The sequence below is a fragment of the Ambystoma mexicanum genome, chromosome 2q (assembly GCF_040938575.1).
Source record: "Ambystoma mexicanum isolate Mex_15411 chromosome 2q, UKY_AmexF1_1, whole genome shotgun sequence".
Taxonomy (NCBI): domain Eukaryota; kingdom Metazoa; phylum Chordata; class Amphibia; order Caudata; family Ambystomatidae; genus Ambystoma; species Ambystoma mexicanum.
Genome location: NC_090924.1, coordinates 829844920 through 829857969, shown reverse-complemented (window position 1 = coordinate 829857969; position 13050 = coordinate 829844920).

The following is a 13050-nucleotide window of genomic DNA, read 5'->3' as shown; positions in this document are numbered from 1 at the left end:
CTAAAATCGAAATGTTTAAAAGAAATGAGTGACCTACTTTTGAGTGTAACATGGGTTGCAACTGTTAAATGTCATAGTTTTGAACTTAGAATCGGCATTCTAGCTACATGTGTGAAAATTGTAAGTTTGATTTGAATGAAGAAAAACTGGGAACAAAAGTTACATTTATCTGAAGCCTGGCTTAATGAAACTGGATTCTGCCTGACAACTACCCCCGACAGGAGAGGGAATTCAGCAGCTGTGTTCCCAGGCCTGGCTGCATCCTGCTGCCCTTGCCAAAAGGAGATGACACCTCTCTGATTGAATTAGGGGAGTGGCACCTGGGGACTACAGGAAACTAAACAAAGCACTGTCCCTGGCTCAAGCAAATGTTATATTGGGGGGGGGTCGTAAAATGGCTTCCTCTTGGGAGAAACTGGGAGAAACTGGGAGGGGCAGTGCCAAACCAGAAATTCCACCATGTGCTTTGGAAAACCACACCCCTTTGGGGCCAGAGCATGATTTTAAAAAGATGGATAATTCATAGTGCGGACTTAAATAACATCATCATTCTGGTGATTTTTTTGTGCACATTTTAAGAGGTGTTAAGACCCTGTGGTATGTTCTTGGGGATAGTAGCGGAAAAAAAAGGTTGTTACTCCAAATGTATGCATGTTAAAAATCTGACACTTTATCATCTGAAACCCATATCCCTGGTGCACATTTGTATAAAATCTGGAAAGGTTTAGAGGTCGTTATCTGGATGAAAAGGGGAGAATTCTGTCATAAGTGGACACAACATCGTACAAAGACAGGGATCGGATGGTTTGGTGCTACAGAAAATATGTTAACTGGACCTATAATATTAGAAAAATGGTACATAGATAAATATGTATTTGGGTCAGAAATAGATTTGAGTGCCATTTGACAAGGGGAGGTTCCTCTGACCATAAAACCTACAGCATCACTCTGACACTCCATTTCCTTCCCCCAATCAAGGGAGAGAGGAAGGCTTGGCCAATGATAAGTGAGAGGGGCAGGCTTAGCTAGGCCCAGGCACACACCCATTTTCAAAACACATAAAAGGATCATTGAAACCCAGGTAAAGATTTCACTTTCCACTTTCTTGTGGGACGCTTTGCCGGGAGACTCCAGACTTCAAATCCAGAACTCCAGGGTTCCAGAACTTTACTTCTGAACTTGTAGCAGAGAGGCTAACCCACAAGGTGAGTTCTCTTCAGCAGGCCTCAAAAATCATTTGCAAACTATTCAACCGCCGGGCTGTGCGGTTTGCTGCCTGCTAAGAATCCACTTGATCCAGACCCGCAGAACCAGAGACAGCTGTATCCAGAACCGCTAATAGAACCAATAACAGAACCGGAGACACAGAGACCAAATCGCTGTGAAGAACCGCTAGCAGAAGTCCAGCCAATCCTGACCCGATCGGTGACGAAGTCGCATTCCTGTCCAAAATCTAGTGTGAGTACCCAGCTAGCACTGTGCCAAAACCAATCTCTTAGTTTAAAATAATCTAATCCAAACTATTTTAGCCAATTTGAACTGCCTCCTAGAATGGTGGCATTCTGTCATCTTTAAAACTGAAAACTGTCATCTGTCATTCTGAGCTTTAAAATTTCAAATCCGGAAAACTACCTTTACTTAATTGGCCGTATCTCCGGAACCGTTTGTGCTAGGAACGAGATTTAACTTTCATCTTAAAGCTAAGATTCTACGATTTCCAACAAACCTAGAACCGACTTCCTACTCCTCATATTCCCTCTGTATTTGCGCTCGACGCACAACACTAAATTTGGCGCAATTTGACATTTGCTTAATTTCAGCCACGTGTAAAAAGATTTGTCTTGCTTTCCTTTGCTGAAATTCGTTTGCAACCTGACAATCATTCATAGAGCATTGCTAAAGTGATCCTGAACTAATACAAAGTATCTGTCACCCACCCTGAACCTCTAGAGGGAATTAAAATCATTTTAGCATATTTCTCACTTCTTTGCATACCACATCAAAGTATATTGCCTGTGTTTAAAACTCCTACCTGTTTTCCTCTAAGCTTGCTAGGGGGGAACTGAATTATATTTGATTGCATTCCTGAGAACTGTGTGCTTTTCTTCCATCTCTTTACCTTGCAAAAGGGGGCGGGGGGTGAATTGTCAAAGAAAAGTGATTACATTGTCTTTTGTTGAAGTCATATCAAGTTTATTTCCTGTACTGCATTTTCATTCATCATTACATTGTCCTTGAAGCCATAAAAACATTCTCAGCTACTTTATCCTCTCTGTATCACTTCTAAGCTATCAAAAAGAGTGTACCACTGTAACATTATCCATTGTTGATCACTATCATCCTCACAAGTGTGCTATCAAATATTAATTTACTATAAATGTGTGATAGATATATATTGTTTAATTTTCAAAATAACCTTTCAATTTGCAAAACAAACCTACTTCTTGGCTCAGTGGGGTCAGGGGGATTCTAAGAGAGGGGTGTTATATAAGGGTTTTCATCCAGAGTAAACGAACTGGACATAAAAATATATCAATAAGGGTTTCCCTCAGCATCCCAGACTAGGCATTGACTTAGCTGTAGTGTTGAATTGAATCCGCTTACAAAAGAAACAAACAAACAATATATGACTATATTTGCTGCCATTTTTGATACCTATGAATTATTTATGCATGATGCTGATGCATTGAGACTATTGCAATTCCAACATTACAGCTTCATTTTATTATAAATCGTTGACTTCATCATCACATGCATTGGACCGTAACCACCTTCATGATGACTGGAAGAATGAATGCTCGATATTGGATGTCTGTGCTGGCCTTTTCAGTGGAAATACATCTCTAAAATAACATCTTCAGCAAGCTTAACTCAAACTCTTTTCGTTTTTCATCACAGAGCCTTTGTTACCCCTTGTTCTCTTTTCAAATATGGACTAATACCTAATGATTTGTGTTGGAGTTGCTTACAAGTTCAAGGATCATTTAAGCATATGTTTGTGTAATGTAAATATGTTAAACCTTTTTGGCTCTCTGTATGGCAAACTATCAAATCTGTTTTTAAACTTCATTAAGATTTTTGTTTTGAATTTCTTCTTTATGGCAGCTCCTTTTTACTAATAAGTACATACGCTTTTTTTTTATCAATGCTTAATAGTTGCAATTCAAATCATTACCAGTGATTGAAACATCTGAATCATATTCATTACAAAATCTGGTGGAATAACATGCAATTTTCATCCGTTAGAACATTGTATTGCCTCTTCTCCTGCATTCTTATGTAAACATCAAATGAAATGGCAACCATTGCTTGACTGTTTATCTTACCCCGATTCTCACTAAATTTAATATCAATATTAATGAGACATTATCTGACTTGATTATTATGCATGCTATCTCCCCGTCTCATTTTATCCTCTCACATATGTGATGTTCCCCTACTTAATTAATTATACGTTATTATCTAACTATCAAGGTAAGTTTAGCACTCTTTCTGTGTAAAATAATCATTCGTAGATTAATTCTACTACACTTCTCTCATATGATTAGTATGTAACCTATATGTCTGTAATGAATACTATGAGCCTTGTATGACTATTTGTTTCAATAAAAATCTGCTAAACAAAAAAAAAAGGATAATATTTAAATCAAGGCTGACCTGTGTCCCTACCTTGTTATCATTTCTCCTAAAGTTTTTTATTTTATTTATTATAGCTGGAGTTGTCCTCTGTTCTATGATCTTTTATGGTGGGGCGTAATCAGATGTGTTTCGAAAGTTGTATCACGTACCCCAGAATAGAGATCTATAGCAGAAAAAGAGCATATTGGAAACGTAATATTGCTTAAATAGAATTATCTTGCCATACACAGAATTATTAATAGCTAAGTGCCAAAGGTTAAGATTGCTTGTTCGACCTACAAAATATTCAGCACCAGATGGTATATAGCATTGCATGCTCCTAGCATTTTCTCCCTTCTCAGGCACCATGTTCCTTTTGAGGCGCATCCAAAAGGAGTGCTAATGACATCACTGTGTACTAATATAGGATGATTAAACGCATCAAAGCAAGTCGCCATCTTGGACTATGCTCACACCTATAATTATTGGGAACATCAATGCCACCATGTTTTTGTACGACGCTCTTGAAATACGTGCTGATGACATCACTACATACTAACATCTGATGGCCATGCATGTAAAAACAAGTCGCCATCTTGGTTTCTGCTCGAATGTTTTAATGATGGTACAACCACTGATGCTCTTGTAATATTGTGTAGTATGTATATGTGGTGACAAAACTTTATTAATAAAGGGTGAGGATTCTTTGAGGAGGCACCTTATGAAACCTCAACATTGATGGAACCAATAAAGTTACACTTATACCATGTGGAATACAGATATTAACAGCCTATTTTGAATCCATGTATTAGGATGGGGCATGAGGGCATATCCCAGTGGGTCATTTACTTTACCTGTGTGGTCTGTTCCATTTTTTCTTAAAGCCCCACCTGATCTGCTCTCATTCAGACTCTCCTACTCCATATAACTTAGACTGCTTCTAATGTCTGTGCCACCAAAATAGATCATTTTCATTGTGGCCTTTGTCCAAATAATGTTAAGCCAACGGAGCAGAGATTCTATAACATCTTATTCTAGATCTGTGCTCTGTTCTTTGTTTATATTATCTTTCGTTTTTAAATATCTTTTTGTTTCTACAGATTTCTACAGATTTCACAAATCTATGCAGTCACACGTACCCATATACCTATGCACAGGTGTTTTCACATGCATATCTGTGGTGTGCTCACTGGGGTTGTACAGGTACGATTTATAGTGTTAGGTATCCTCAGCAGATTCTGGCACTTTGTTTGCATAATTTGCTGTTAAGCATCTGACTCCAGTGCAGCGATTTCCAAACTTGAAATACACTGTTATCTTTTAATGGATATTTACTCATTGGATTAATGCCTGTTGCTGCAATTCAACTTCTTGTAATGCCATTATGCCTTTGGGTATCTTGTGTTGTCCCTGTAATGTTACTTTCTATGACGTAAATTCTGGTGATGTCAAAACATCTTGACTAAGGGGGCTCTGCACATCGTTTGCCTCACAAGGCATCACAATCCATAGAACATGTATACTAGCCTCTTGGTGTTCCCCTTTGCTGCATCACCTAACTTCAGTGAGTTACCTATTCCCACTACAGAGGCTATGTGAATTTGGAGCCAGACGAAATTCAGGGAGGGACTCCTCCATTCTATATGATTGTCTGAGCACATCAACCAATCACACTGTAGTGCATTGGGTCCTTCTTCATAAATGGAACATGTTGCATGTTCTTGATTCTCAGGCAATCACTACCTATCCTGCATCATTGCTTCATGTCTACTGTTGATCTGGATAGCCCCACTGACCGACCAATGTTTTAATTCTGGTGACTGAGTTATGTATTCTCTTCTCTATCAGCTTAGATCTGCCACTACTCAAAAACATGGAGGGAAGCTGAGACTTTGTCATTTGGAAGCAAGAAAAAGTGCTTCCACTTTCATATGATGGCTAGTGCCATAAGAAGAGTCCCTTATTGTTAAGCTCCAGCACCCAGGTTTGAGTTACATGGCTGGGATGATAAATAGCCTACACCTAACAGTAAGTACAACACTGTTCCCTTATATCACTCTCAATGCCACCTGCAGGTTCTGGAAAGTCAAATCTTGCTGTTTTTGCTTTTTGCTGGAAAGACAAATCTTGCTGTTTTTGCTTTTTGCTGGAAAGTCAAATCTAGCTGTTTTTGCTTTTTGCTGGAAAGTCAAATCTTTCTGTTTTTTCTTTTTGCTGGAAAGTCAAATCTTGCTGTTTTTGCTTTTTGCTGCAAAGTCAAATCTTGCTGTTTTTTCTTTTTGCTAGAAAGTCAAATCTTGCTGTTTTTGCTTTTTGCTGGAAAGTCAAATCTTGCTGTTTTTGCTTTTTGCAAGAAAGTCATATCTTGCTGTTTTTGCATTTTGCTGGAAATTCAAATCCTGCTGTTTTTTTCTTTTTTCTGGAAAGTCAAATCTTGCTGTTCTTGCTTTTTGCTGGAAAGTCAAAGCTTGCTGTTTTTGCAAGATAGTCAAATCCTGCTGTTTTTGCTTTTTGATAGAAAGTCAAATCTTGCTGTTTTTGCTAAATTCTCAGTATTTTGCTTGTATACTGTTGCTTCACTGTAACTTGCCAGCCCAGTGACCTCACTACCCTCTTTTGTCCCACACCTACCTGCCTTAGCCCCCCACCCCCAGTTTCTCCATCCTCTCCTCGCTTCCAACTGCATGGCGCTTTCTGTTTCTCCTATCTTTTCCAACTGTTTTTCCATTGACTATCCTTCCCTTCTCAATAGGTCTGATAGGAAGAAGTTCAAAAAGTATATCTTGGCCTCTAACCCTGGTCTTCCTATTGCCGACTCCCATTCCAATAATTCCTCCAGACAGACCCTCACTGACATCCTCTTTATCGCTCCTTCTCCAGATCTATGGACTCTTGATATGATCTCTGTGCTCTGTCCTATCTCCTCCTCTCCCATTAATGGAGGCACACGCAGGGAAGTTCTCATGGCTTCCTTCGACTCCTCTATGTCATCATTAATGTCTACCTTAATGGCACTGTCATGGTCCAAGGCCCTCAGGCCAATCTCCTCCTCTTTGATTGGCGCTTCCCTCGCCTCATCCATTTCCTCTCATCTCCTGCTGTCCCCTCCTCTCCCCCCTTGGCTACCTTTCCCTCTCTCTCCTCCTCCTCTGCCTCTCCTAGGACTCTTTCTCCTCCACAGGGCATACCTCTGATCTGTACCCCTCCCTGTAAGGTCTTTAAAGCTGGCAGCCTTCTTCATCTTGCCACTCTCAACTCTTACTCTGCTGTCAAACACTCCTCTGATGTCTGCTACCTCCTTGAAGAACTAGACCTTGATGTCCTTGGTCTTACTGAGACATGGTTCATGGCCAGCTCTGTCACAAGCTTTGACACTCTCCTCCCTGATGGTTACAAGTTCCTCTCTGCACCCAGATCCTCCCGGTCCGGTGGTGGGGTAGCCATGATCTTTCCTGAGTGGATTCCTGCCTCTATCATTCCCACTCAGACCTACTCCTCTTTTGAATGCCTTGTCTGTAGGCTCTCGCTCTCTCTCTCCTACCCATTCTCTTACTGTGGCTACCATCTACCAGCCTCCTGGTTAAATCACCTCATTTCTCTCTTAGTGGGCGGACCCCTCCTCCTCCCTCCTGGCCTCTACCACTCAACTCCTCCTCCTCGATGACCTCAATATCTATTTAGACTCTCCTTGTTCCTCCTCTGGCCCGACTCACTCTGCAGGGCACACACTTGATATCTTGCTCTCATCTGACCTCCCCCTCTCCATCCCTCTGACCACTCCTCTCTCCTGGAGCGATCACTCTCTCCTCTCCTATCATCTTTCCCTCTCTTCCCCTCAATCCAAGCCTACCCCAAAACTGCCACCTCTCTTCTCGGAAATCCGGCCCGTGAAGTGTGTGTCAATTGAGGCTTTCGCTGCTACCCCTCCACCCCCTCCACCACTGGCTGTCTCACATCCTGACACTGCCCTGTCTCTGCTCTACTGTGCAATTTCTGATACTCTTGATGCTCTTGCCCCTGTCATGGGGATCCGTTTGAAGTCCAAAGCCAAGTGTAATTCCTGGTATGACTCTGACCCAGCTACACTTAAATGTAAGTGTAGGGTGGCTGAGAGGAAATGGAGGGCTTCTTGTTCATCCCCTGACAAACTGGCCTGTTGCCTGCTCCAAAGGCAATACCGACGCTCTGTCCTCACCAAGAAGAGAGTGCACATTCAAGCTTGTGTCTCTGCGGCATCTAACAACTTTGCCAAACTCTTTAAAATCTGCAAGCCGCTGGCCAACGCTGCTGCAGTTTCTACCCCTCCTGTTGCCTCCCAGGCTCTTTGCAATGCCCTTGCCTCTCACTTTATCTTAAAAACCCAGGATATCCTGTCCACACTCTCCACCTTTCCCCCTCCTCTCCCCTCTCCATCTGTGTTTGCTGACCCTCCTTCAGCTACCCCCCACCCTCTTTCTCGTCCTTTACTCTTTTCTCCCCTGATGAGGTTGCCAGACAAGTCCGATCTATGAAAGCCTCATCAAAACAGGTTCATCCCTGCTCCTCTAAAATCATCAAGGACCACATTGACACCCTTGCTCCGGCCCGCACTTATTTTTACAACGACTCCTTTGCCTCAGGATCCTTCCCCTCCCCTCTGAAGCACTACCTTGTGCATCCTCTTCTCAAGGAACCCACACCTACTTGTTCGGCTAACTATCAGCCAATTTCCATTACTCCCTTTCCGGGCAAACTCCTGGAAAAGTTGGCCATCTCTCAGCTTAACCTTCATTCTAATTCTGTTGGCTGTCTCCATGACAACCATTCTGGCTTCAGAGCTGTCATAAGCACGGAAACTGCTCTTCTGAACATCTGTGAAGATCTGCTCTCTAAGCTTGTCTCTAACATTCCCTCTGTCCTCATCCTCCTCGATATCTCTTCTGCCTTCGACACGGTCAACCATACCACCCTGCTCAACCATCTCCATGATAACCTGGGTATCACTGATCAGGCTCTGGCCTGGCTGACCTCTTTCCTCTCTGATCAACCTCCCAGGTCCAACTTGGGTCCTTCCTATCATCTATGTTCCTCTCTACCTGTGTTGTTCCCCAATGGTCTAACCTCTCGCCCTGGCTTTTCAACCAATACTTGGCAACTCTCACCCACTACATTGCCATTTTCTGCTCAAATTTCCAGTGCTACACTGATGACACTCAACTCATTTTCAGACTGCCCTTGGCCACCTCCTCTCCCTCTATCATCTCTGATTGCCTAACTGCCATTCAAGATTGGTGTGCCGCAAATGATCTTTGTCTGAATGCCAGCAAGATGGAGATCCTCCTCATCAGCACACCTTCATCATCCTTTCCCCTCACTCTCTGGCCTCCCTTTTCCCTCCTCCTACCCCCACTTGCCAGGCTATAAACCTCAGGGTCATCTCTGACTCCACACTTTCCTTCTCCGCCCACATCTCTGATGTCTCTAAAAAGTCAAACTTCCTACTGCACCTCCTCAGAGGTACTCTGTCTTTCCTCTCCTTCCCCAAGAAGCTCTGGTTCTCTCTAGGTTGGGCTATTGTTTCAGCCTCTTTCTAAATATACCTGCATCTACTCTCCACCCTCTGCAACTAATCCAGAACAGGACTGCAAGACTTGTCCTTGGCCTCAAGCCCTGGGATTGTATCTCTCCAGCTCTGAAGTCTCTCTATTGGCTCCCAGTGGATGCATTGATTACATTCAACCCTCTCTGCATTGTCCACAAGGCTTTCTGGGACCTGGGTCCAAAATACCTTCAGCTATCCCTCCGCAAATACCTCCCCTCTCGAGCTCTTCGCTCCTCTACCTCTAACTCCCTCGGGGTCTGTTGTTTTTCAATGAAACAAGCTGGGGTAGATCTCTGTCTTCGGCTGGGGCCTCCCTCTGGAACAGCCTCCCTACCACTCTAAAACTTGAGGAGAACCATCTCCGGTTCCAGAAGCACCCCAAGACGTTCCTCTTTGCTTCTGCCTTTGCTCCCCCTCTCCCCTGCTGATCTGTTCTCTCTTGGCACCGTGCACCTGGCCACCTTTGGGCCCAGGTACCTGCTCACCCTGCCACTCTCCCACACTGCCTCCGGGCCACCCTTTGCACTGGAGTCTGTATTAGGTGAAATTCTATGAAACAACCATTGCCACTTTTTGTGATGAACGTTTTTGATTTTCATCTATTAGCTTCTTTCATCCTCACTGGGAAAGGAGTGCCGTTCTTCAACAGAGAGATGCTGGGATACCTGTAGAATAATGGAAATACGCACAGAAGGACTGGTCTGTATCACCCCAACATTTAGGATGCTGATAAATTGTTCAATAGTATGATAATGGGAACTGCTAAATTTGACAAAAATAGTAGTTGTCAATCATTGAAAGAGCTGTTCTAATGATATATTCTAGGCGCAGGACCACACATCTGATACGGTTTGAAGATTTGAAGGGCAGCATGACTAACCCCAAGGTGTGCCCCACTGTTTGCAGAGAGCGTGGAAGGTTGATTTTGATAAAACATTGGACATACGTGCATAACATTAAAAACAATTGCATAGAAAAGTGAGCTTTCAAGAAATTAAAGAAATGTGCGAATTTGACTTGAAGGTTAGAGAGGCTGTGAGAGTGAAACTGTGCATAAAACTGTTCCCAAGGGCAGTTAAACTGTTTCTGTGCAAACTGAAGACAGTAAAGTGTGGAATACTAATAGATTGGTCATGGTCAATTAAGAACGTTTCTTCTTTGAGCGCAGGTGTGAATAAATGGTGATGTGTTTATTTTTGTGTCTGCTTTCTGTTGTGACTCAAGTCTGGTTGTACGTGGCAGTGTGTAGGTCTGTACGTAGTTGGTGATGTCGTTTCTATGTGTCATTTTGTTAAGGGGGAGGGGATTGATTTGCTTTTACATGATACTTTTTGCATGTTTGTTAAATGGCATAGTTTACAAATTGTATTCACTTTCGGGAGTGTGATAATAACAGGTTACGATTTGATGAAGTTTGGTTCTAAGAATAAACTGACATTTGCTACTACATCAATTAATCACGTGAAGCATTTAAGGAAACTACACCGCAGTATTTTTTTTCAAACTTCAATGTTTTCCGTTTTCACTACATTTAATTGTTTAGAAATTGATGCAGGTTAGAGTAAAATAATCAGTTCTTTAAAAAGTGTTTTGCATATGCTTATAATCTGTATTGTGGGGTAAGCTAATGATGATAAAGGGTCTGTTACTTTTTTTATGCAAAGTGTTTTTTTTTTTTTTTTTTAATGGGATTATAGCAAACAGAAACTCATTTGGAATCGGTATATATTGTAAAACCAGCATAAAGTTGAAAAAAATAAAGACTACCAATGTGTCATTGTAAAATGCAATCGCCATCTGTATCCACAGCGTCGCAGGCAGAAGCAAATCAAACCCTAAAGCATGATAAGCAATTCCTCTGCAATCTATACTAGAGCGGAAACAAATGTCGCAGAAACTACACGTTAACTGGTCCACAGCTCCCGTGGGGGTGGGGCAGGGGTATGTACAAAAATATCAAAATGTGAAAGGACAGAGGTTTCAGGGTAGGAAGTAAGAAAACTGCAACATCCTATGCGAGTAACACATTAGGGGAAGTTAAAAAGGGCCCAGACAAATGTGAAATCTACTTTCTGTCCAGACAAGACATAAGAGTACAGAGATTGCAAGGCACGCGTTGTTGGGCAGAATGACATGCATTACCCTTGGGGAACACTACATGCAATTAAGACTACAAGTGTCAGTACAATTTCACCTTTGGTACAAGCCTGTACTGCACAGTTATGTGGTAGCAGTGTGGTAGCAGTGGCTGAGCAGCGAGACTAAGTGAGGGTTGTAGGTCAAAGTATCGAATCAAAAGGATGGAATGACAAAAGGCTCGAGTCAAAAGGACCGAAAACAAAAGGTTAGAAAACATTTCTTTAGTTTTTTCACATTTTTTTGTTTTGTTTGGGCCCCCCCCCAACCCCTGTTTTTATGGTAAAAAACACTTTTTTTACCTAAACGGAAACCCCCCCAAAAAATATATAATTTTTAAAAAAATGTGAACCTTTTGTTTTCGATTCTATTGACTCTCACCTTTTGCATTCAAACCTTTTGTATTCGATCCTTTGACTGACACCTTGAGTGAGCAGTAGAACAAGTTACACATAGGACCAACAAATACCGTGATTCAAAGAAACACTTACTCAAGGTTTCTTGGTAAAAACATATACGTTTATTTACACAGTCAGTTTGAAAACATTACACTAGCAAGAGCAGCTCAATATCATATACTTATATACTACAAATACACAACCAATAAGTTACTGAACAAGTTCAGCTCCCCTGAAGTGGGAGCACAATGGCACTTCAGATACTTTAAAAAGGGGTAAAAAGACAAGGTTATAAGAATCAACAGCACAAATACTTTCATAGGCAGGGCAAAGGGTTTCAGTAAACTACAACCAGTAATTAAGTTCATAGGCCTGGGCCAAAGTCAATGGTTCAGAGTCTTTGTATAGGATAGCACAGTTCTGGTAGTAAACGGTTAAGTCTTTGCCACGGATTTTAACAGAATTTGGTCAGGCGAAAAGTTAGACAAATGTTTAGGGAAGGACAAGTCTTCGCAGTTGGGAAAGTTTTAACTTTCACTGTGGCCGAAAAGATTTCCGGACCACGTTTGCACATTACCTTTAAAGTGAAGACGAACTGTAGCTGAGGCAGTTGTTCCTGGCAGTTTGAGCAGATCTCGCTGTTCCTGAGCTTCAGTCGTGGGGACAAGAAGGAGGATGTCGGGAGGTTCCTGCACTGCCCAGGGATGTGGCCACAAGCTTGGCAAAATGTTGGTTTAGGGTGTGAGTGTCTTAAAGTTCACAAACTGGTTTCCTTCCCCCTGGCTATCCGGTTTTCAACAGCACTCTGAAGAAAATTCAACAAGGATGGGGACGGTGTCCAGGTGGCTTGCGAGTTGGTTGCAGGGCCGGTCTTTGCATCAGGCAGTACAGGCAGCTGCCTGACGTGCCAGCAGCTTCTAGGGGTGCCAGAACGACTGCTATCATGCCTCATTTATTTGTAATTGTACAAAGTGCTATGAAACCTCTCACTTTGGGCACTGGAGCAGTGACCAGTAGCACCAAAGGCCAGCTAAGGTGCTGCTGCCGCCGTCAGCAGCGGTGCGTGTGATGCTTAGCACCTGGGGTCTTTGCAAGCTTCTAGGGGCTTTTTTCTGAGCCAGCGCAAAGCCCCCTCTGAGCCAATGAGCAGCCCTCTCTCAGTGCCTTTAAGGTGCCCCTCTTGAAGTCTACACCAGCTACCCTTTTCCAAGTTTACACACAATTTCCCTTATGAATCCGATTAATGTATTTTAAAAGTGTATGCACCCTCATTCTGTTGCTCCATTGGCAAAATAAATGCACCTATTTAGGAGCTTT